Source organism: Bos javanicus, chromosome 6, assembly GCF_032452875.1.
Source record: "Bos javanicus breed banteng chromosome 6, ARS-OSU_banteng_1.0, whole genome shotgun sequence".
NCBI lineage: Eukaryota > Metazoa > Chordata > Mammalia > Artiodactyla > Bovidae > Bos > Bos javanicus.
Window position 1 is genome coordinate 56,579,096 of NC_083873.1, and position 27,034 is coordinate 56,606,129.

Genomic DNA, 27,034 nt, shown 5'->3' on the forward strand with positions numbered 1-27,034 from the left:
TGCAGCCATGAAATTAAAAGACGCTTACTCCTTGGAAGGAAAGTTATGACCAACTTAGATAGCATATTCCAAAGCAGAGACATTACTTTGCCAACAGAGGTTCGTCTAGTCAAGGCCATGGTTTTTCCTGTGGTCATGTATGGATGTGAGAGTTAGACTGTGAAGAAGGCTGAGCGCCGAAGAATTGATGCTTTTGAACTGTGGTGTTGGAGAAGACTCTTGAGAATCCCATTCTGAAGGAGATCAGCCCTGGGATTTCTTTGGAAGGAATGGTGCTAAAGCTGAAAATGCAGTACTTTGGCCACCTCATGCGAAGAGTTGACTCATTGGAAAAGACCCTGATGCTGGGAGGGATTGGGGGCAGGAGGAGAAGGAGACGACAGAGGATGAGACAGCTGGATGGCATCACTGACTCGATGGACATGAGTCTGAGTGAACTCCGGGAGTTGGTGATGGACAGGGAGGCCTGACATGCTGTGATTCATGGGGTCGCAAAGAGTTGGACATGACTGAGTGATTGAACTGAACTGAACTGAAGATATTGAATTATATCTAAAAATTAGGAAGTCAGTGGATGAGTTTAAACAACAGAGGGATATAATTTAACTTACATTTTCACAAGATCATTCTAATTATGAATGTGGCTATCAGAAAGGAATTGGATATGCCGGTCTAAAGTCAAAAAAGAGAAGGCAATTTGGGCAAGAAAATTTGGAATTTGATGTCTTATTGGAAGTAACTAAACTAAAATGGGTTGAGTTCTCCACAGAAGGAGGAAAAACCCAGATATTCCCCTCATAAAAGGTGATTTGGATAGTATCATTTTTTTTATTTAATGCTTGTTTTCAATACAGATTAAAGGCCAATGACATATCTCCAACTTTCAGACCAATGATTATTATTATACTGAATATTCAAAAAGGGGACAGGAAGGAGGGCATGTGGATGGGGCACTTGATTTTCCTTTCTCCATCTGGAGAGTGCTGATACAGCACAAGTAGCTTTATTGTACCTACTTCTCGGACTAATTTTGGAAAGAACAGAAATAACCTACATTTTATTTCTAGAACATTTTTTAATGTGTGAAAATATTTAAATATATGGATGAGTCAAAGGATAAGTTGCTGTGAGTCACTGAAGAGTAAAGAATAGAAATGCCAGTTTCAATCTCTAGTAACTGACAATTTTGATAAACATTTATAAAACAAGACTATCTGTACCATAACATGAAGCAGGATGAAAATGCAATGAAGAGTTCTCCCTTCACTGAAAATTCCTGAATATAAGAGCTTAATGACTGATAAAGGAGGGTCATCGCCAGGGCATTACAAGTGGGAACAAAAAGGCACTAAAGTCAAGTTATTCTGGATCAGTTATATTTTCCAGAGGAAGCAATTGCTTACAGGTAAAAATCTGGTTTCAATGACCATTAGGGTTCATTTATATATTCCAATTAATGGTTATTTGGTAATACAATCAAGAGAAGGTATGAACTCATTCTTTCTATTCTTGGTCCACTACTATAGCTACCATTCAGTTCAGTTCAGTTCAGTCGCTCAGTCGTGTCCGACTCTTTGCAACCCCATGAATTGCCGCCCGCCAGGCCTCCCTGTCCATCACCAACTCCCGGAGTTCACTCAGACTCATGTCCATCGAGTCAGTGATGCCATCCAGCCATCTCATCCTCTGCTGTCCCCTTCTCCTCCTGCCCCCAATCCCTCCCAGCATCAGAGTCTTTTCCAGTGAGTCAACTCTTCGCATAAGGTGGTCAAAGTATTGGAGTTTCAGCTTTAGCATCAGTCCTTCCAAAGAACACTCAGGACTGATCTCCTTTAGAATGGACTGGTTGGATCTCCTTGCAGTCCAAGGGACTCTCAAGAGTCTTCTCCAACACCACAGTTCAAAAACATCAATTCTTCGGCACTCAGCTTTCTTCACATTAGATATTCTTATTTTCATTTGTATAGCCATGCATTCATTTCATAATTTCTACTGACAGACGGACTTGCTGACTCTGTAATATACCCCATAACTAAATTCACATAGAACTTGTCATCTAATTTCTAATTCTCTCTTTAGTAGTGTAACCACAGCCTTCCTAAGATTCTCTCAAGTGGAGACATATATTTCTAAAAGTTTTATCTTCTCTACTTTTCATAATTATGCAGTTCCATTTCTTCAATACTAGGATATTACTTGATCTGCATTTTCACGATACTTCTTTAAAAAATTTTAGAGTCAGGTCTTTTGACTTACAAACTTTCTTCTAAGGATGCATCCTTATTTGGCATGGTCCCAGTTTTCCTGCAACTAGACCAAAGACAGAGAAAAAGAAACTAGTTGGCAGTTGACATCATTTTAATACATTTTCTCTTTCATAATATATAAAAATATTAAGTCACTATAATGTATACCTGAAACTATTACTTTAAGTCAATCATACTTGAATAAAATATTTTTCTCTCAATCCAAAAAGAGTTTTGAACCAATGAGTCTGAACCAATGAGGTTCAGAATGTGCTCAAATGACAGAGTCGTTAGAGATTTTCTTCTAACCTACTTTACAGCTTCTCTCATCATTCCTACTGGTTTGCCTACACATTAATTATTTTTAAGCTTATTCTATTCTGGAAAGTCAGTGACAGTGAACAAATGCAATATATATATATATTTTTTTTTTTTCTAATCACTTAGCATGTGGTTTAGAGAATTATTAGAAATAAACAGAAAATAATCCTTTATTTCATGCACATAATACATGAGCCCCAATCTAAAACTTTATAGTTATATACTCATCACAAATCTAAGCCATCATCATTGGAAACTGAAAATTGATAACTTCTATAGAAACCTCAAGAGGTCCTCTTTTTCCCTGTACTTTAAGAATATTTCTCTCTGGAGTGGGAGGAACACAGAATGATTATAAAATAAATTGACAATAAAAGAAACGGAGAGTCAATTGTTTCAAAGGGAAAAAAGAAAAAAAAAAAAAAAGTTGCCCATTAGGGAGGGGACTGGGAGTATCCCAAGAATACAAAGGAAAATATTTACATTGTTTAAATTGTTTTCAGAAAGACTAGTCTTTGGATTCTGAGAAGGCGATGGCACCCCACTCCAGTACTCTTGCCTGGAAAATCCCATGGACGGAGGAGCCTGGTAGGCTGCAGTCCATGGGGTCGTGAAGAGTCGAACATGACTGAGCAACTTCACTTTCACTTTTCACTTTCATGCACTGGAGAAGGAAATGGCAACCCACTCCAGTGTTCTTGCCTGGAGAATCCCAGGGACGGGGGTGTCTGGTGGGCTGCCGTCTCTGGGGTCGCACAGATTTGGACACGACTGAAGCGACTTAGCAGTCTTTGGATTAGTTAGCACAATTTAAGGGAATGGCAGATAACAGTCAACAAAGAGAAGCACAGGAAGAAATGAAAGAGTAAAAAGGCCAAGCAATTGTCTCTATGTCCTGTTGAGACAGGTTAGACGTTTACTGTGGGCATTGATGTTCTTGGCCCTAAGGGATTCCTTTCCTTATGCAATAAGAAATATAGAAATACTTCTTGCAACAAGGAAAAGATACAGCTTCTTGAAGGCTACAATACGATTTCAGTGTATTTAAAAGACATCCTTTCTTCAGGATAAATTTGACATCTTTAATACCTGACTAACTTGTAGGCAGTCCAGGTCTGGAGCTATAAGAATATTCAATAGGCAGCAAATTCTAAAGTAGAAAAAAAAAAAAAATGGAGCATGAGAAATGTCATGTTAGGTCCTTTGCACACACTTCCCTTTATACTGAAATCCTCTCCACATGCACATCCAGCCCCTTTCTCCCACCTTAGGTTTTGGGTTAAATTTCATCTTTTTAAGGACTACTTCTTTGGTCTGTCTTAGTCCCTGGTTTCTACAATACACTGCAATTCATAATCATCACATACATGTCTCTTTTTACTGATTTATTGAAGCTTTTTCCATAAAGAAAAGCTTCATGATAACAGCAGCCATTTCTGTGTTTTTTACCTGATGACTCCAGGACCTATAACCTTGTAAACACTAAGTAAATATTTGTTCAATCAATGGATTAATCATGGATAAATTAATATTTGTCATTAGTGCCAAAAACAAAAACTTTTAGAGAAAAAGTAATCAAAAGGCTTATCCCTGGCATGCAGGAAGCTTAAATTCAGTTTCCCAAAGCAGTCTGTTCTAGGAAAGATTTAATAGAAATAAAAATTTGAAGAGATGTGTTTTTGCTATTGATAACAAAAACACCCCTCTTTAGGACTGCTTCTGGGATCTACAAGTTAGTTACTAATATATAGCAAAGTATTTCCACTGTTAACTATGCAGTGCCCACTTTACTGACTTAAAGCAAATATCTGGGCTTCTTTGATGGGCACCCTTACCATTTAAATGCTCAATCCCACACTTCAAGTCTAGCATCCAATTAAAATGCATGGGGGAAGTTCACACTTTGGTATCTGCCTACATAGCTATCTATTTATGTAGCAAAAGCTGTCAACATGACAAGAAGAGACAGAATTTTTTTCCCTTGTTCAGGAAGTACACTAACAACATTCATTAACAAAAGAAATCAGAGCAAATTCAGTCTATGTACTTGTATCCATCCCAAGGTATATGAAGATGAGGACACTTTTAAATTGCTTCAAGTATAACTACAGGTGGATTCCCTGGCTTATAACATTCTAACTTTCTATTTCATAGTTCCTTGTACCTTTGTTTTCTCCCCTACCCACCCCTAGGCTTGTACACACTGATGATGCAGTAATGACAGTGAAGATTTAGGTAGCCCAAATTTAGTCTCTCTCCTCCCCTTCCTCCCTACTTCCCTCTCCATATTCATGCATACATACATATATACACTTTTTTTAACCTTTGAGAGTTGGTCTCATCCATCATAGGCCTTTACTCTTATGCACTTAATATGTATAGTACACTTTTGAATTAAAGAATAATGGTTTCTTTTATACATTTGAATCTACACATATAGCATTAAGTATCTGCTAAGAATTAGAGTGACTGACTGGGTGTTTCAATTAGGACATGGGCCAGGAAATTTTGAATAAGCCAAGTGTAATCAAACAATTTAACTAAGCTTGGTGTCAGGTAGTTTTTTGATGATAAACCACCCCCAAAGTTGGTGACATACAACAACAAACATTTATTCCTCCACTCACAGGCCTGTAGCTCTGCTCCATGTATAGTCATTCGGGACCAAGGCTGAAGGGACAATAGCCACGTGGGACCATGTTCTTCCCATTAAAGTATTCTGGAGCTTCCTGAGGAACAAGCAGAAGTACTTGGTGCCTTCTAAAGTATAGGCCTATAACTGACACACTGCCACCTCTCCTCACATTCCTTTGACCAATTAAGTAATAACGCCAGTCCAAAAACAAAGGGGCATGGAAATACACTTTTTTGAAGAATACATGGTGAAAACAAGTGACTATTTGCTAAACCATATAATCCACTGCACTCTACTTTCTTGTTCAAATTTATGTATGTGCCTACCTCATGCAAAATATGACTCCCAAAATAAGACATCTCAAATGTCACATCCACTCATGGCATCAGACATTAAGTCCAGAATGCTGTGATATATATGTGTATATATATATATATATATATATATATATATATATATATATCTCATATGATATGATATAGATATATGATATATATATCATAGATATATATATATATATCATAGATATATCTGTACATCTTCTGGGGCGGCAGGGGAGGGGGGCGGGGTTACAGCTGAATCCAAATTCAGTTCTTCTTGATCCAGAGACATAGGAACTAAAGAAGCAAGCTATATGCCCAATATCCAATGTGAAAGACATAGATGATAACATTTCCATCCAAAAAGCAAGAGACTTCCCAGCACATGGCAATCACCACTCTCCAAAACTTCTTAAATAATGCTGGAAAATGCTGCAAGTTTGTTTTACTCTGAGGAGGGTCCTATTCCTTCATTGCTCCTGCTGCTGCTACTAATTCGCTTCAGTCATGTCCAACTCTGTGCGACCCCATAGATGGCAGCCCAACAGACACCCCCGTCCCTGGGATTCTCCAGGCAAGAACACTGGAGTGGGTTGCCATTTCCTTCTCCAATGCATGAAAGTGAAAAGTGAAAGTGAAGTCGCTCAGTCGTGTCCGACTCTTCATGACCCATGGACTGCAGCCTACCAGGCTCCTCTGTCCATGGGATTTTCCAGGCAAGAGTACTGGAGTGGGGTGCCATTGCCTTCTCCGGGCTCCAGTTATTGTGTCTGGAATAGCGCCACATTGTTACCCATAGTTTTCAAATCTGCTCTCTGCAAGGTGCTTCCTTTTTCACCATTTTGGACGTTTACTTCTGAAAAGCACAAGGGGGGTGTATGCTTTTCTGTGGGAACAAGAGGTTCTTTTCAATGTCAAATACATCTCTGATTCTTTGTGTTTAGGATGGTAATATAGCTCTCCCACTTGTGTCTCAAACACGTCTCCACATATTTGATTCTACTCAATTATATGTGCCCAGTTCTAGCCCACATTTGTTTTTCTTGACATATTTCTTTCTGTAGATTCAATTATGGGTACTTTGGATACATGAGGCATTTGAAGGACTATATCCTAAGGTTATATCTTTCCTTTTCTCCTTTGCTTTTCACTTCTCTTCTTTTCACAGCTATTTGTAAGGCCTCCCCAGACAGCCATTTTGCTTTTTTGCATTTCTTTTCCATGGGGATGGTCTTGATCCCTGTCTCATGTACAATGTCACCAACCTCATTCCATAGTTCATCAGGCACTCTATCTATCAGATCTGGGCCCTTAAATCTATTTCTCACTTCCACTGTATAATCATAAGGGATTTGATTTAGGTCATACCTGAATGGTCTAGTGGTTTTCCCTACTTTCTTCAATTTAAGTCTGAATTTGGCAATAAGGAGTTCATGGTCTGAGCCACAGTCAGCTCCTCATCTTGTTTTTACTGACTGTATAGAGCTTCTCCATCTTTGGCTGCAAACAATATAATCAATCTGATTTCGGTGTTGACCATTTGGTGATGTCCATGTATAGAGTCTTTTCTTGTGTTGTTGGAAGAGGGTGTTTGTTATGACCAGTGCATTTTCTTGGCAAAACTCTATTAGTCTTTGCCCTGCTTCATTCCGTATTCCAAGGCCAAATATGCCTGTTACTCCAGGTGTTTCTTGACTTCCTACTTTTGCATTCCAGTCCCCTATAATGAAAAGGACATCTTTTTTGGCTCTTAGTTCTAAAAGGTCTTGTAGGTCTTCATAGAACCATTGAACTTCAGCTTCTTCAGCCTTACTGGTTGGGGCATAGACTTGGATTACTGTGATATTGAATGGTTTGCCTTGGAAATGAACTGAGATCATTCTGTCGTTTTTGAGGTTGCATCCAAGTACTGCATTTCGGACTCTTTTGTTGACCATGATGGCCACTTCATTTCTTTGGAGGGATTCCGGCCTGCAGTAGTAGATATAACGGTCATCTGAGTTAAATTCACCCATTCCAGTCCATTTCAGTTTGCTGATTCCTAGAATGTCGAAATTCACTCTTGCCATCTCTTGTTTGACCACTTCCAATTTGCCTTGATTTATGGACCTGACATTCCAGGTTCCTATGCAATATTGTTCTTTACAGCATTGGACCTCGCTTCTATCACCAGTCACATCCACAGCACAGTTGCACTCATCTCACACGCTAGTAAAGTAATGCTCAAAATTCTCCAAGCCAGGCTTCAGCAATATGTGAACCGTGAACTTCCTGATGTTCAAGCTGGTTTTAGAAGGCAGAGGAACCAGAGATCAAATTGCCAACATCCGCTGGATCATCGAAAAAGCAAGAGAGTTCTAGAAAAACATCTATTTCTGCTTTATTGACTATGCCAAAGCCTTTGACTGTGTGGATTACAATCAACTGTGGACAATTCTGAAAGAGATGGGAATACCAGACCACCTGACCTGCCTCGTGAGAAATCTGTATTCAGGTCAGGAAGCAACAGTTAGAACTGGACATGGAACAACAGACTGGTTCCAAATAGGAAAAGGAGTACGTCAAGCCTGTATATTGTCACTGTGTTTATTTAACTTATATGCAGAGTACATCATGAGAAACGCTGGACTGGAAGAAACACAAGCTGGAATCAAGATTGCCGGGAGAAATTTCAATAACTTCAGATATGCAGATGACACCACCCTTATGGCAGAAAGTGAAGAGGAACTCAAAAGCCTCTTGATGAAAGTGAAGGAGGAGAGTGAAAAAGTTGGCTTAAAGCTCAACATTCAGAAAACGAACATCATGGCATCCGGTCCCATCACTTCATGGGAAATAGATGGGGAAACAGTGGAAACAGTGTCAGATTTTATTTTGCTGGGCTCCAAAATCACTACAGATGGTGACTGCAGCCATGAAATTAAACGATGCTTACTCCTTGGAAGGAAAGTTATGACCAACCTAGATAGCATATTCAAAAGCAGAGACATTACTTTGCCAACAAAGGTTCGTCTAGTCAAGGCTATGGTTTTTCCTGTGGTCATGTATGGCCACATGTATGGCATAATGTGAGAGTTGGACTGTGAAGAAGGCTGAGCGCCGAAGAACTGATGCTTTTGAAGTGTGGTGTTGGAGAAGACTCTTGAGAGTCCCTTGGACTGCAAGGAGATCCAACCAGTACATTCTGAAGGAGATCAGCCCTGGGATTTCTTTGGAAGGAATGATGCTAAAGCTGAAACTCCAGTACTTTGGCCACCTCGTGTGAAGAGTTGACTCATTGGAAAAGATTTTGATGCTGGGAAGGATTGGGGGCAAAAGGAGAAAGGGACGACAGAGGATGAGATGGCTGGATGGCATCACTGACTCGATGGACGTGAGTCTCGGTGAACTCCGGGAGTTGGTGATGGACAGAGAGGCCTGGTGTGCTGCGATTCATGGGGTCGCAAATAGTTGGACACGACTGAGTGACTGATCTGATCTGATCTGATCCTAAGGTTTTCTGGAAGCCTTTTTAACAGTTGAAAGAATCTACTAAATATCCTCTTAAACTCTTCCCAGGTCCTAACAAAGGCTGCATCAGTTACAGCTTGGATTTGGTCTTTAAACTGAAGCTATGCCATAATGGCACCACTCTGGATTTGTTGAGAAGTGGTGCCATTTACAATACTTCAATTTCTGAATTATTTAGATTAGTTCCAAATTCTGTTTAAAAACACTTTGTTTCTCCCGAGCTTATTTCTTTCTTAATTGCCTTGTCAAATGCAGTTGGTTGCAACCAGCTCCCATTTTCATCATTTTGTCTCTGCAACAGTTAAAATAAAGTTACGAGATGATTCACTCTATATACTTTCTTCTAAGTTAGAGTGTGGTAGAGTTTTACCAAAAATGTTGCCACTAACTAAAACAGCTCCCCATTTTTCCATGTCCAATGAAAATCCCTAACCACTCACCACTTGTTCCTAAAGCTAATGACACACACTTCAGGTTTTAGTAATATCAGCATCCAATAGTAGGTATTGTTGTACCAGACCATATGTCATACTAGTTATCTAGTTCTCTGTAATAAATTACAACTCTTAAAATACACATTTGTTATCTCACAATTTAGCTTGATTCACTGCTTCAAGTTCTCACATGAAGTTACAACCAAAATGCTAGGGTAGGCTCTTGTCTCAGTCTCAGTTAGGGAAAAAGCCACCTGCCCACTCATGTAGTTGTTAGTAACATTCATTTTCTTGTAGTTGTGGAATTCATAGTAACTGGCTTCTTCAAAGACAATGATGTAGAGACTCCAGCAAGAGAGGTACTACAAGCTTATGTAATCACACGAATATAATCACATACATCCCATTACCTTTATCACATTTTGTAGAAACAAGTCGCAGATCCTGCCCACTCTTAGGTGAAGGGATCATACAAGGATGTGAACACAGGAGCTGAAGATCATAAAGGCAGGGAATCTGTTGGTCACTTGGCACCACATCTCCCTTCTAAACAGCCAACTAGACCCTCAGAATCTTCTAGCTTTTGTTTATGACTTTGGGTTAGAGTTTCCAGGGAGAGGAACTTGTGTGATTTGGACAAGAGCAGTGAAACAAAAGCCACTATCCATGGAAGACTGTGGCACCCAGACATAGAGACTTTACAGTACTCCTCAGCTGCTCTTGGGTTATAGTTATGCAGCTTCTCAGATTTCCCCACGCACTCCAGTGCTCCACACACTCCAGTGCTTCTCACCAAAGTCATTAATTACATTAATTACAGAGAATTTTTCTGATTCTGTCTTTTTCAGACCTTTTTTACCCCAGCTTCTCTGTAATTCATCCAAACCTTAATGCCTATATTACATACCTTTTTCCCATGATAGTTGTGGTGGTCCTATTTTCTTGACCAAACATAGATAGATACACATGTACAGCAGACTCAAAATTTCCAAACCTGTCTTACAGCTAAATTATCTTGGGATTATTTTTAAAGGTCTATATTTCAAACCAGAATCTTTAGAGAGTGGGCTCTAGAATCTGGATTATCACAACAGTTTCCAAAGTAACTTTGATACAAAATCAATTTTAGGAGCCCAATTAAGCAGCATTAAGCTGTAAATCTGGAGATCTGGACCAGAGTCTCAGCTCTTACAACAGTTAACACTAGATAAGTTACCTTATATCACTACATTTCTGCATATCATACACAACATTTCCTTGTACATAAAAGAAGACTAGATTATTTCTAAGGTTCCTTTGATCTGAAATTTGATTCTGAGATTCTATTTCAAACACAAACATTGTTATCTGGGTTTTAATCCAAGCTCCATAACTTACTAGATCTGTGACCTTGAGATTATATCAATCCTGTAGGCTACAGTTTCCTCATCTATAAAACAAGGATGGTAATAGTGCCTACCTCAATGGGTAGTTATGAGTATTAAATTCATTAAATCATATGATGCCTGTAAAATATTAAAATAGTGTCTGGAATATGATAATCACTATATGGTGGTGGTGGTGGTGGTTTAGTCGCTAAGTCATGTCCAACTCTTGCGACCCCATGGACTGTATATGAGTGCTCATTAAATAAAATTTAAATGTAGCTTGAGTGTGCTTAGTTCCTCAGGCCATGTCCGACTCTTTGCAACACCATGGACTGCAGCCTGCCAGACTCCTCTGTCCATGGGGATTCTCCAGGAAAGAACACTGGAGTGCTTTGCCATGCCTCCTATTCCAGAGGATCTTCCCAACCAAGGGATGGAACTCAGATGTCCAGCAATGCAGCAAAGATTCTTTACTGAATGAGCCACAAGGGAAGCCTAGAGAATGTAGCTTAGAGAATAACAAATATTACTACTAGTGTGAATATTCTAGGCTAATATTGCAGGCAATACGGAGAGAAAATAAATATTTTAAAAGTCCAACTCAAAAGCTGATAGCAAAGATGGAGATAGAAGAACTATAAGAGAATGTAAAAGGGTCAATATCTAGGGTTCCTTAGGAGCCCTGAAAATGAGAAACTAATTTTGCTTGAAAGCAATAGGGATAGACTCTCTGAGGAATTGAACTGTTTACAAGAACACTGCCTGAGGAGAAAGTAGTACTCCAACAGTAATTATATGTTCACATAGAAAGAGTATACTATCAAAAATATTTTTTCTCAAGTAATATACAGGCTGTCAACATAGATATTTGACCCCTAATAGGTGAAAGATAACTGGTTCAGAGGGTAAAGCGTCTGCCTGCAATGCAGGACATCTGGGTTTGATCCCTGGGTTGGGAAGATCCCCTGGAGAAGGAAATGGCAAACCACTCTGGTACTCTTGCCTGGAAAATCCCATGGATGGAGAAGCCTGGTAGGCTACAGTTCATGGGGTCTCAGAGTCAGACACGACTGAGCAACTTCACTTTCACTTTTCATTTTTTCAACATTGTTGGAAGTTAGAAATGTGATTGGTAAGAGTTCTCTGAACACTCAACTCTGATGGCTTAAATGGATATGGGAATATCAGCTTAGTTCTGATAAAGGGGCTCAATGGCATCTATAAGGGATTGAAGGCAAGGAATCCTCATGTGGCCACACAGTCTACCTAGTGCATGATACTAGGGGCTGCCAGTGACATCAACTGCAAAATAAGGTTCATCCTCTACTCCCTCATCTCAGGTTCCATCTATCCCATCACTATCCTTAAGATGCAAGGATTGATTCTTATGTCATCATATGGTTGCTGCATCTCCAGATCACATATCTACCTTCCAGACAACAGAAGTAGGGAAAGACAAACAGGGTAAAAATGATTTATCCTAATAAGCCTTTAGCTTTTATTTAGAAGTGATGCCCTCCCCTGGGGCATCTTTCCAGATGTCTCATCACCCAGAGCTATGGCACAGCTTAGCTGAAACTATGGTGGGGAAATTGAAGAGGTAGCTTTCCAGAAGAAGAAAGCCACAGAAAAAGAGGATGTGATTGTGGATAGACATCTATTGATGTGACACATTCTGGGATCATTCTGAGGGACTCATGCAATGTTTTAAGCTTCATGATTTTCACATAGTATACTGTAACGAGAGGCGGTGAACTTCCACCTTCTTATTTCCTTTCTTTCCACTCTCTGCCTGCATCTATGCAGCAACCATGCTCGACTTGTTTCATATTCTTCATTTCTTAAGATCTTTGCCTCACTCTTCCTTTTGCCTGAGCCCCTGTTTCCTCCCCCTATTTCTCCTTTCCTAGTTATTACTCCTTCCCATCACTCAAGTCTCAAATGTCATTTTCAAAGAATTCTCACAAGTGCCTTGAACAGGTTACTTCTACATCCAACAGCACTATATGCTCAGCAGATGTTAAATCTGGTTTCATATCTGTCTTCTGCTCTAACTCATAAACTTCATACAGGCAGAAATATGTATTTGCTTAACCTATCAGTGTGGCAGGCCAATAATGTAATTTTTTGACTTCCTTGGTCAGTTATTTACTCAAAGAGATGGCAAAATTGTAAGACTTACTGCATGTTTTAACTTTCCCTAAAATCAAAAATTTAGTGTTCCTATGCACTACAGGAAATACTTCAAAATAAATTGACTTCTCAGTATTGTAGAAATTTAGATAATAAAAATATGCTAATAACTTAGAGGAGCCATTGTTGAAAGTGTGTTTATATGAGATCATAATTTCTAGGCCCATATATATAGCAACTTTGTCTAAGAGACATCGATTTAATCACACCTTTTACCCTTGAATCTTTTCCTTGTGGCCATTTAAGAATAATTTTTATAATGCTGCTTACTGACTGTGTGGATCACAATAAACTGTGGAAAATTCTGAAAGAGATGGGAATACCAGACCACCTGACCTCCTCTTGAGAAATTTGTATGCAGGTTAGGAAGCAACAGTTAGAACTGGACATGGAACAACAGACTGGTTCCAAATAGGAAAAGGAGTACGTCAAGCCTGTATATTGTCACCATGTTTATTTAATTTATATGCAGAGTACATCATGAGAAATGCTGGACTGGAAGAAACACAAGCTGGAATCAAGATTGCCGGGAGAAATATCAATAACCTCAGATATGCAGATGACACCACCCTTATGGCAGAAAGTGAAGAGGAACTCAAAAGCCTCTTGATGAAAGTGAAAGTGGAGAGTGAAAAAGTTGGCTGAAAGCTCAACATTCAGAAAACCAACATCATGGTATCTGATCCCATCACTTCATGGAAAATAGATGGGGAAACGGTGGAAACAGTGTCAGACTTTATTTTGCTGGGCTCCAAAATCACTACAGATGGTGACTGCAGCCATGAAATTAAAAGACGCTTACTCCTTGGAAGGAAAGTTATGACCAACCTAGATAGCATATTCTAAAGCAGAGACATTACTTTGCCAACAAAGGTTCATCTAGTCAAGGCTATGGTTTTTCCTGTGGTCATGTATGGATGTGAGAGTTGGACTGTGAAGGAGGCTGAGCGCCAAAGAGTTGCTGCTTTTGAAGTGTGGTGTTGGAGAAGACTCTTGAGAGTCCCTTGGACTGCAAGGAGATCCAACCAGTCCATTCTGAAGGAGATCAGCCCTGGGATTTCTTTGGAAGGAATGATGCTGACGCTGAAACTCCAATACTTTGGCCACCTCATGCGAAGAGTTGACTCACTGGAAAAGACTCTGATGCTGGGAGGGATTGGGGGCAAGAGGAGAAGGGGACGATAGAGGATGAGATGGCTGGATGGCATCAACTGACTCGATGGACATGAGTCTGAGTGAACTCTGGGAGTTGGTGATGGACAGGGAAGCCTGGTGTGCTGAGATTCATGGGGTCGCAAAGAGTCGGACACGACTGAGCGACTGATCTGATCTGATCTGATCTTTTTAAAAAATACTAAATTAAATTGAAAATTTACTTTCAGGATTTCATGCTTGTTTTCAAATTCAGTACCTTGGCCTAGTGCATTCATTGCACACACCATTCCAGTCTCTAACACAGTTGATTTTTTTTTCTTTTTATTAAATGTACATTATCTCTCTAGTGCATGTGTGCTAAGTCACTTCAGTTGTGTCCAATGTTTTCCAACCCCATGGGTTGTAGCCTGCCAGGCTTCTCTGTCCATGGGATTCTTCAGGCAAGAATGCTGGAGTGGGTTTCCATTCCCTTCTCCAGGAATCTTCCCAACCCAAGGAATGAACCTGCATCTCTTAAGTCTCCCGCATTGGCAGGCAGGTTCTTTACCACTACCGCCACCTGGGAAGCCCTATCTCTCTACCACATACCAGATATTTCATTTCTGTCTATTAAAAAAAAAAGTATTTCCACAGAGTGAAAATGCATATAGTAACCTTAGAATTAGGTCAGCTAAAAATGAATTCTTCATTTCATAGAGGAGAAATTAAGTCACTGTACCCACCAAAAATGAATATCAATATATTGATAATCTTATTATAGTGCATTTTATTATCTGAAAATTTTGTGATACTTCATTAATAGTATATGTAACCTTTGATGGAAGACAGGGGATAAAACTTAAACCTTCTACTTTAAAACAACAAAAAAAGTGATTTATGTTTTCAACAATTATAATCTATTGTTGGTTCTCAAAAGCTCTCTTTCTTTTTCTTTTTTTTTTTTTTTTTTTTACTAATTCATTGGTTGTTGTTTTCTTATGGTCTCCTCTGTCTTCAACATAATCAAAATGGTTAGTCTACTTCATGGAAATTTTTTTTCCATGGGGAAATCTGTTTTGTGACTCCATTCTGAGTTTACACAATATCCTTTATATCTTCATTGCCACAGATGTTGTCTTTGTTGTAATGCAATTAAACATGAAACAATTAAATGATGCGTAAAGAACATCAATGTCAGATTATACTCTCAAACTCATTAGCAGACGGCACAATGATTACCCCAAGAGAGTATATTTTTGAGGAAGTAAAACAGTCAATGTACTTTCCACTTATTTCCTCTCTCTTTTTAGAAGCAAATAGGATAGCACTTTATTTGCTTCAGTAGTCATGTTTCTAGAAACTAAAGGAAAAGAATCTCATCTATGCCAAGTTATGGTCAAACTCATTTTCTAAATTTACAAGAATCTTGAAATTGATGGTACATCAAGCTGTGAAAATGAGTCAAGTGATAAAGGAAAGCATACAATTAGGCTTGTTCCTTGTTGGCCTGGACACTAGGGAATGCAGACACATAATCATTCGTTTTGAACATCATGAGACATACAGGTAAACATCTTTGCATTCTACTCAAGATTACATCAGCAAAAAATTAAAGTTTTTAAAAAGTAATTAAAATTAAGTAAAAGCAAGACATTTAGGAGTTTGGAATACGAAATTTTGTTAGCAATTTTCCCACTGGGATACGCATTTAGTTTCAGTTAAAATGAGAAGCAACAAATTCAACTTGATTTGCATTCTAAATTCAGTATAATGCACTTACAATGAAATTCTGGCTTCCCAAGCACCTGCTGAGCCCTATTATGACTTCTGATTAGAATATACACTAATGTGCCATATGACTCTTCACTTATTGTTGTTAAGCTTCTCTTTGAACATTTAAATGGTGTATCTTATTTTTGGTTAGTGATTTGATTGATTATTTTTACTTTAGAATTTTAAGTTTATAAGATTTTTGGTCAAACTCTCAAATTCTATAAAAAAAATAAGGTAAAATTGTAAAATAACTCTTGGGTATACAGGATCTGAGATTACATATTCAGATGTTCTGCTCAAAACTAAAAATTATTTTATTTACATGTAACTATTTGATATTTGGTCTTGTATTAGGCAGGGTTCTCCAGAGACACAGGACCAGTAGGATATATATAGATACATAGAAGGAGAGACTGCCTGAAATGATTAAGGAAGCTGAAAAGTTCCATGATCTGTCATCTGCTCCTTGGAGGCCCAGGGAAGCCAGTTGTATAGTTCCAGTCCAAACCCAAGGCCTGAGAGTCAGGAGCACAAAAGTCCTAGGGCAGAAGAAGATGGATATTCCAACTCAAGAGAAAGCATATTTGCCCTTCTTACACCTTTCTTGTTCTATTCAAGCCCTTAATGGATTGAATGATGCCCACCAGCACTAGTGAAGGCATATTCTTTACTTAATCCACTTCTTCAAATGTTAAGCTTTTCTAGACACACTCTCATGGACACACCTATGATAATGTTTTACCAGCTATCTGGGCATCCCTTAGCCCAGTCAAGTTGACAGATAAAACTAACCATCAAATTTTCCATTCCTCTCATAACCAGATCAATTGTAATCAAGTTAATAGTGTTGTTAATCTTTTCAAAGTTTTATTTAACTCCTTTTCTGTCTTAGAGTTGCATCTAAATGTCTTAAAATATGTGTGTAAGCTAGGAAATCCGAAGAGGCATTTGGTCCCTGACCACCGGTTGTGTTTGTGGATGTTTCCTGAGATGGATACTTTATCCTTTTGTCTCTGTTTATTGATCAGTCTCTATCATTCTAAGTTTTCCTCATACTTAGTGATCTGGAAATCTCTTCAGGCTTTGGCTCATCTCTTGAACAACATGCTCTGCTGTTATGAGAATAATCCAATAAAGAAAACTTTTTGATTCAAAAGAGTTGAGAACATTTATAGAACAATGCCTTTAAATATAAAAAGGAGATAGAAAATAATATATAAGTGGGGTAGGGGTTAGTCTTAGGTGTGATGATAGTAAAACCGATCCATAAAAACAAAAGAGAAGGTAGAGGTAAAGGGGTAGATGTGTTCATGGGAACTGTGGAAGTCCTTTTCTAATTGTTTTTTCTTTTCCATGAAATGAGAAGGAAATAGATTCATCAGCTGACCATGAAAGTAGTTGAGGTGGTGGTTTGTAGAGCAGATGTTAGATATTAGAAAAGAGAGAAGGAATAAAACCTCATCTAAAAGAATAGAAAGTGAATGGACTACAAATTTCAGGTAATAGTCGAGTATGTGTTTTCTCAGCCCTCTTCAGCTTCAGAGACAGAGGAGTAAGTGGTCTGAGAGTTGGCTTTTACCAATATTGGTTTAGTCAATCGTATACTAGGAAGGAAGAAAAATGGTGAAGATTTTACCGTACTTACAAGCAAATAACTTATCCTGTCAAAATTTTATATTTTAGTACTGGTGGGAGCCTCAGGGCTTCTGGCTCCCAGTTTCAGATAATAATTACTCACAGACTAAGTCAGTTCCCCATACTCCAAGTTCTCACAGAACAACAGGACTAAGAACTAAGATACTACCTGCATATGCAATGCATTTACATCACAGGGGTCAAAATTATGACACTCAGAATTTACAGAGAGAATTCTGGCATAATTATCCATATTCTCCTTCAGGAAAAAAAAAAAAAAAAGACTTACTCTGGAATGTAAACAAATGTTCTCTGGAGATGAGAGATGCGTCTTAACCTGGAACATAAATGATTGCCTTTGGGGAGATACATTTTCTAAATTCCTCCTAAGAAATAAACTATTGCTAGGTCTTAAGATACTTTGCTATTCAATCACCCTTGAGTAAACCTTGTCAGTGATTGCTCAGAAGTCTCCATACATGCAGAAATGCGAAAACATTCATGGAGAAATGTCTCCCAACAATTACACACAGACATTCCAAAATCAGAGTCCAGCTTTTAGTATAAAAAACTAAAAGTTTTTTATATTTTGGTAAATAAACAAGGATTTCTATGACAATTAGAATTTATATTAAAATTTTATTTTTTCAATATAAATTTATTTATTTTAATTGGAGGCTAATTACTTTACAATATTGTATTGGTTTTGTCATACATCAACGTGAATCCACCACGGGTGTACATGTGTTCTCCATCCTGAACCCCACTCCCACCTCCCTCCCTGAACCATCCCTCTGGGTCATCCCAGTGCACCAGCCCCAAGCATCCTGTATCCTACATCGAACCTGGACTGGCGATTTGTTTCTTATATGATATTATACATGTTTCAATGCCATTCTCCCTAATCATCCCACCCTCTCCCTCTCCCACAGAGTCCCAAAGACTGCTGTATACATCTGTGTCTCTTTTGCTGTCTTGCTTACAGGGTTATCGTTACCATCTTTCTAAATTCCATATATACGTGTTAGTATACTGTATTGGTGTTTTTCTTTCTGGCTTACTTCACTCTGTATAATAGGCTCCACTTTCATCCACCTCATTAGAACTGATTCAAATGTATTCTTTTCAATGTCTGAGTAATACTCCATTGTGTATATGTACCACAGCTTTCTTATCCATTCATCTGCTGATGGACATCTAGGTTGCTTCCATGTCCTGGCTATTATAAACAGTGCTGCAATGAACAATGGGGTACATGTGTCTCTTTCAATTTTGGTTTCCTCAGCATGCATGCCCAGCATGCTGGCATGGTAGTTCTATTTCCAGTTTTTTAAGGAATCTCCACACTGTTCTCCATAGTGGCTGTACTAGTTTGCATTCCCACCAAGAGTGTAAGAGGGTTCCCTTTTCTCCACACCCTCTCCAGCATTTATTGCTTGTAGACTTTTGGATCGCAGCCATTCTGACTGGTGTGAAATGGTAACTCATAGTGGTTTTGATTTGCATTTCTCTGATAATGAGTGAGGTTGAACATCTTTTCATGTGTTTGTTAGCCATCTGTATGTCTTCTTTGGAGAAATGTCTATTCAGTTCTTTGGCCCATTTTTTGACTGGGTCGTTTATTTTTCTGTAATTGAGCTGCAGGAGTTGCTTGTATATTTTTGAGATTAGTTGTTTGTCAGTTGCTTCATTTGTTATTATTTTCTCCCATTCTGAAGGCTGTCTTTTCACCTTGCTTATAGTTTCCTTTGTTGTGCAGAAGATTTTAAGTTTAATTAGGTCCCATTTGTTTATTTTTGCTTTTATTTCCAATATTCTGGGAGGTGGGTCATAGAGGATCCTGCTGTGATGTATGTCAGAGAGTGTTTTGCCTATGTTCTCTTCTAGGAGTTTTATAGTTTCTGGTCTTATGTTTAGATCTTTAATCCATTTTGAGTTTATTTTTGTGTATGGTGTTAGGAAGTGTTCTAGTTTCATTCTTTTACAAGTGGTTGACCAGTTTTCCCAGCACCACTTGTTAAAGAGATTGTCTTTAATCCATTGTATATTCTTGCCTCCTTTGTCAAAGATAAGGTGTCCATATGTGCGTGGATTTATCTCTGGGCTTTCTATTTTGTTCCATTGATCTATTTTTCTGTCTTTGTGCCAGTACCATGCTGTCTTGATGACTGTGGCTTTGTAATAGAGCCTGAAGTCAGGCAGGTTGATTCCTCCAGTTCCATTCTTCTTTCTCAAGATTGCTTTTTAAATGTTCTTTTACCACATTTTAAAATTTCCATTATTTTTAAAAATATTACATTTTATGGTGAAGTACTTTTAGATAAATCACACATGTTTTCTGGAACTCAGTGTCATTAGTGACAATAAAGAGTAGATTTAATTGCATAGCTACTAATTGCATAATGATTACAAATTCCAAATTTTCTATTGTAAGCAAACTATAAGTTATCTGGTCTAGGAATAGAAGACCTTTCAAAGTACATTTTTTTAAAAAAGATACTTAATGGCAAAAACAAATATATATTGAATTATTTTAAAATGCTTATTATGGTACCCCTAGGTATGGTTTTCTTTATATTTACCCTGATTGAAATTTATAATACACCTTAAATCTGTTATCTGAGATTTTTCTTATTTCTTTATTGAAGGATAGTTGATTTACAATATTTACAATATTGTAAATTTACAATATTGATTTACAATGTTTACAAAATTTACAATATTGTGTTGTGTATAGTTAGGTATGCAGCAAAGTGATTCAGTTATATATATATATACATTTTTTCAGATTACTTTCCATTATAGGTAAAATTAAAAGATATTGAATATAGTTTCCTGTGCTTTCCAGTAAATCTTTATTATTTATCCATGTTATATATATTCTTGTGTATCTGTTAAGCCTATACTCATAATTTATTCCTTTCCATGAGATTTTTCTTAATTAAAACAAATTTGTTCTCCTCATCTTCTAAATTACAGCCTCTATCACTTTGTCTCCATTGCTTTTTCTTGGGCTCCAGTTACACATATTTATATCCATTTGTCTCGTATTTCCAAGTCTGATTTTTCTTTCCTTTTTTACTTCATGCTTCAGTCTACTATGTGACTTGTTTTGTAAGTCACTAGTTGCAAAACTTCTACTGAGGTATTAAGTGACTATATTTTAAAGTTCTAAAACTTCTCTTTGGAATTTTCATATATCCTTTTTGTTCTATCTTGAAATTCTTCATCTAAGTATTTATTTTCTTATATGTGTTAATCTGTATATGAATCTTTGTATATTTACACTTATGAGTCTACTCCCCACGTCTATTTTGTTTTCTTGTTCCTATCTCTTTCCATGTCCAATTTTATTGTCTGCTGTACGTTACATGCAAAAAAATTGTGTGGCTCTGGATGACATTATTTTCTGTTAATGATGATTTACTGTTCATTTGGCAGAGCATTAAATGCAGGAGCAAATCACTTCCACCCCAAATTAAAATGATTCCAAAATTTAGTTTTAATCTTTATGAAGGCTTACTTTTGGTTTGTTCTTAATCATGTAGCTTAGCTAATGAACATCTCAGTTGAAAGCTTAGGATGCTTACAAGTGTCTGCTTTACTTAGAGGATATTAAGCTACAAAATTTATCTCTCCAAACCACATGAGATTTTTAAATCTTAGTTCATCTTCTTGGTCATGTAGTTTCTGCTCTCTGCTTGACTTCCTGACTTTTGCCTCACTCTTACTTAAGAATCAGAAAATGCCTCTATGGCAAAAGCAGTTCAAATGTGAGGTTTCATTCCTTCTCTTCTCCTTACATCCCTTCTCTCTAAGAATTTCTCCTGCTCTAAGTCTTAGCTACATTTTCAATCCTGAAAAACCCTGAATTTTGGTGTTTTTAGGCTCTTAAGAATGCTGAAAACTCTTCTCAGACTCTTCAACTTTAGTTGCCCTTTTTTGATCATCTTATTATTCTTTCTTGAGACTTCAAATAGGCAAAATGGCTTGCAAAGCATATTAATTCAAAATGTCAGACTCCCCTCAATGCTTTTTTCCTTCTCTCCAAAATCTTAGGTTCATGTGCTCACTTCAGCAGCACATATACAAAATCTTAGGTTTTTTGACACTGGACTATCTTGGCACCACTCTAATTCTCTCAAATACATTTTTTATTGTATTCAGATTTTCTAGTTGCTCATTTCAGAAATTTTCTGATCCAAGTTAATGAGGAATATTACTTCACATAAATATTTTAAACATCATCTTTAAAAGTAGTTGATACTTTATATATATGTCTACTTGATTATATTACTTCTATTCATACAGTGTTAACTCTTATTTGTATAGGAAAATTACTTGTCTTGACAGTATATTGTCCTACATATAAATGAAAAGGCAAATGTGGGATCAGAAATTATTTTCTTCCTATGCATTTGAATTCACTGATAATGATGACTTATTAATGTAAAGTAACATTTATTACTTATTATACACCAAGTACTATCCTAAATTTCTATATGCTTCACTTAAATTTTCACAACACTATAATTTCCTTTTATTATGCCAACTGAAGAGATGAGGAAACTTAGGTATAACTTGTCAAATAATATATGTCAGTACTAGAATAGAATAGGAAGCAGATAAGAGTAAGTTTTGTCTGTAGGCATAGTAAATTAAAATAAAGTACAGCCTAACGATGTTTACTGGAAAGATTGTTAATTGAACAAACTCTAAATTCCACAAAAATGAGTTTCTAACAGTGACATTTCAAGCCTTGACAGATAAACAGAGGAAGATATTTGGGCAATTCACAAAAAATGACTGAGTTCCTACTCTGTTTCAGAACACAGAAGAGAAGTGGATCTCAATTTGGCCTGGAGCAGACCCTGGGGTTTCTGAGGGACACTTACTCCTATCTTCCATCTTCCAATGATCACATTCAGTGTGTGTGCCCACAGCTTATGTTAAATATTTGAAGTAAAAATGCCTAACTTACAAGACGATAGGGAAGAGACTTTATAACAGGAGGGTAGATGGAAATTAGTGGGAAACTTTTGCATTTGGTAGCTCCCAGCATTGAAATTTCAGCAGGCACCAGCCTCTCAACTTCTCAAACTCTGCTTGTATTAACAAAGTGTATTTCATGCCTTTCTCTTTTTAATACCTTGTATATATAAGTAAGAAACCAAAGTATTATTCACAGATGTGATGATTGCTTGTACAGAAAATCAAAGAATCTCTAAAAATGAATTGTTAGAAATAATAAGAAAGCTCAACAAGGTTGCTAAATCTACATCAATATGAAAAGTTAGTAGTATTCCTACACACCAGTAATAACTAATTTTAAAATGTAATGTTTAAAAATGTATAATTAATTATGGCAACAAAAATTATAATAATCTAAAGAATGAATCTAGCAAAAGATATAAATGGATGAAATGAAAATATTCCAGCACATAAAAGAATGCCGTGGCGGATGCATGTTGATGTATGGCAAAACCAATACAATATTGTAAAGTAAAAATAAATAAATAAATAAAAAAGAATGCCTAGATAAAAGAAATACTGTATTAATGAACAGGAAAACTCAATATTGTAAGAATGGCCTTTCCTCTTTGACATCTAACTACATATTTAATGCAATGAGTCAAAGTCCCGGTTTTTAACAGAATTTGAAAACGCAGTCTTAAAGTGCTACATTAACTTGTAGGAATGTATCAGTCACTTTTGAAGAAGAAAGAATATATGTCTTCTCAACTATTGATCTATAATAACTTATTTATCATGGTATTGCTACAGGAAATACTTAGAAACACCAGTGGAACAGAATAGAAAACTTAAAAATGGTCAGTGGGAGCTAGGTAGTTGACAGAGATGTATTATTTATCAATGAGAAAAGTACGCACAGTTCAATAAATGATGCTGGAACAACTGGTCATCTATATGGAAAATGATCAAACTGGATGCAAACCTCACACCACATACCTTTGTAAATTACAGAAAATTGGAAGATCTAACATCTAAAGAGAAAAGCAAACATTTATAACTTATTAGGAAATAAGTTATTCAACAAGGCATGAAAAATGAAAACTAAAACAAAAGATTTATAAATATGACTATATTAAAATTAAATTTTTAATTAAAAAGCAATCAAAGTTAAAAATACAAGCCACAGACTTGAAAACGGATTTTCATTGTATAGAATAAATGAAAAGCTAGCATTCAGAGTATGTAAAGCATTTCTATATAGATAAGAAAAACAGTTCCATAGAAAAGATGGGCAGAGACATGAACAGTAGTGAGTTCCCAGATGAATAAAAATAAATATTCAATAAACACTTGAAAAATATTAAATTCATTATTGAAAATATAAATTAAAACTGCAATACTGGTAACATTTTAAAGGTCCATTATATGTCATAAGAATATACATATATACCTATATATACATAAATCTATAATACACATATACATATATATGTAATCCTTTCTGTATATACATATATACAAACAAACACATACATATACGCACACGTATACATTTAAATCTATGTTCTCTAACAGACTTTTAAATATACATAAAACTAGTGCTTAATTTAGAAATTAAGTCAAATATGTGAAAAACCTAACAGCTCTATATATCAATTAAGAAAGATGATAAATATTTCCCAGAAATAATATGCATCAACTTCAAGGTATTGAATCTCTAGCAAAATAGAAGAAACAAAGAATGTAGGTGATTTTTAGCTATATCTGTAAGGTTTCATTTTGTTATTTTAAAATAAATGTATTAGAAGTAAAAATATTAGAGAAATATTAGAGAAAGTTAAAATATTAGAGAAAAATCCATTATTCTTTGTATTTTATCATGTTTGAAATATTTCATACATGAAAATATATTATTAAAACCGTGAAGTGCAAACCACTTTTAAGCAACTGAAGATACATCAAATGCCTTATCTTAGGAAAAAAAAGATGAAAAAAATAAATTATACAAGTGCCTATAATTTTTAAATGAATTAACATTTTATATTTTATAAAATAATTCAAATAATTTAATATAATATTGTCATTTTATAGCACTTTGGCCACCTGATGCGAAGAGCTGACTCATTTGAAAAGACCCTGATGCTGGGAAAGATTGAGGGCAGGAGGAGAAGGGGACGACAGAGGATGAGATAATTGGATGGCATCACTGACTCAATGGACATGGGTTCGGGTGGACTCCAGGAATTGGTGATGGACAGGGAGCCCTGGCGTGCTGCAGTTCATGGGGTCACAAAGAGTCGGACACATCTGAGTGATTGAACTGAACTAGACTGATAGCAGAGTACAAAAATTTCCTAAGACATAAAAATCCTCCGATGCCTTAAATTAGAAATGTGACTATACTTGTTTGAATTCAGGGGATCCAAAAGAGTATTCTAAGTTGAATTTGTGGAGACTTGGAAAGGATTTTGACAGTCCCTAGTAATGACGTGTCTTTGGGAGGGAGACGATCTAGCTTCCCTAATAGGTATTTGGCTCTGACTTTATCCCTAATCTCCTTCCTTTTAAAGCCCAGCCTTATTTTTTCCAACAGGGAGGCCTTAGCCCTGCATTAATTTGCATGGTTGATGTAGCCTCTAATCAATGTCTGCCAAACAATCTATGACAAGTTATTAACACAGAATCCAGGAAATTAATTACCATAGTTTAATTCTGGAAATTGCCTTTAATTTGGTCAGTACTTTCCATTTCTAATCAAATTAATTGCTTGAAAACTGATTAATGGGAAGATCCAGCAGGCAGTTAATTAACATCAAAGCAAAAGAATTCTTGAGTCCTTTGAAAATTATTCAGGTACACAAGAGAAAGTTCTGGTAAACAGCCAATGGAAACTATAGCTATTCTTTAAATTCAGCATTTACTGAGCTGACCCAGTATTCTGGATTGTATATTCTAATTGAAGAAATACTCAATGATGCTGACTAAGTGCTACATATAATGTCATGGTTATATAATTAATATCTTTTATTCGGTTATGCATAACTCAAACTTAGATACCAATTAATTCATAATTCAACAGCAAAACTTCTAAAGTGCTTCAAATCATTAAATTCTTTCAAAGTGTGTCATCACTGTACATTAACTATTTTAAACCATCTTTTACTGCCAAACTTGGGGGATAATTATTAGAAAATTTAATTGATCAAAAAAGAATTAAATTTATCATTGACACAGCAACTAAGCTGGTCAAAATATTAATTACTATGAGTGGTTAATCATCCTATTATTACTTGGTATTCTGGCACTGGTGCTGTTTTTGAGGATACCGTTAAATAATAAGACTAATAAAAGGTTAGCAATAGCATCTTTAGAAATTATACATCTGAGGGGTTTAGTGGCTTCAGTCCCTCTGGGAATAGGGTCTAAAGGATTAGCCCTAAGGTTTTATTCATATAAGAAGCATGTACAATTTTTAGAAGGATGTTTACTGAAGTGGCATGATGGAGGCTGATGGAGATTATGGAGAAGCTTTATCATTTCCATCTCTTCTTCCAATCTCCCCACTCTTCTGTCTTTGATTCTACCGCATCAGATTCATAATAGTGCTTCCATTTTAGGTAGTAAAAATATATTTGCATATATAGCATATATGACCCATTTTTTTTTCCTTTTAAGTTGCTCAAAGATATAAAAACATATTTGTAGCAGTATTTGATAATATTTTCATCAGGCATTGGGGCAAAGGAGACTGGAAGCAACAGTATAGAGTTGAGTTGTGGGGAGCTGGTGACGAGAGTGGGAATTCAGGGGAATTAGCAGAGGAACCTTAAGTGAGGACAAACTAGCCAGTCAACTGTGTGGCATGCTTTGAGGATTCACTGATTCTTCAATCTGAAAACTTTCTTTCCAAAGCTCATTTTTATAGAGAAAACAACAGCTAAAAAGTAAATATCTCAAGAAGCAAAATCGAGTCACTTTTCATCATTAAAACTTCTGGATACAATTTTTTAATCTGGTATTTTATTGTGTGTGTGCTTAGTCACTCAGTCATATCTGACTCTTTGTGACCTCATGGACTATAGCCCTCCAGGCTCCTTTGTTCACGCAAATTCTCCAGGCAAGAATACTGGAGTGGGTTGCCATTTCCTTCTCCAGGGCATCTTCCCAACCCGGGGAGCGAACCCAGGTCTCCCATATTGCAGGTGGATTCTTTACTGTCTGAGCCACCAGGGTGTATTAGTTATTCTTTGCTTCATGAGAAATTACTTTAAAATTAGTGACTGGAATAACAAACATTTATTATCTCACCATTTCTGTGGGTCAGGAATTTGAGTACATCTTTGTTGGGTGGTTCTGGCTTAGAATCACTCATGAGGTTACGGTCAAGATGTCAGTTGGGCTGCAGGCAGTGAAGACTTGACTGGAGCTGAAAGATCCATTTCCAAGTTGGAGGACACACAGGGCCATTACCAAGGAGTCTCTGCTTCTTGCC

At 36.8% G+C, this 27,034-nt stretch overlaps 1 long non-coding RNA gene across 1 annotated transcript; it reads right to left on the reverse strand.

The window, feature by feature from the left end:
• Positions 1-1,181: 1,181 nt before the first annotated feature.
• Positions 1,182-5,361, reverse strand: LOC133250094 (uncharacterized). The gene is made up of 3 exons (XR_009737226.1): positions 5,195-5,361; positions 3,657-3,717; positions 1,182-2,310 (listed from the first exon to the last, which is right to left on the reverse strand). It is a non-coding gene; the product is annotated as an uncharacterized LOC133250094 (long non-coding RNA).
• Between the last annotated feature and the right edge of the window lie 21,673 nt (positions 5,362-27,034).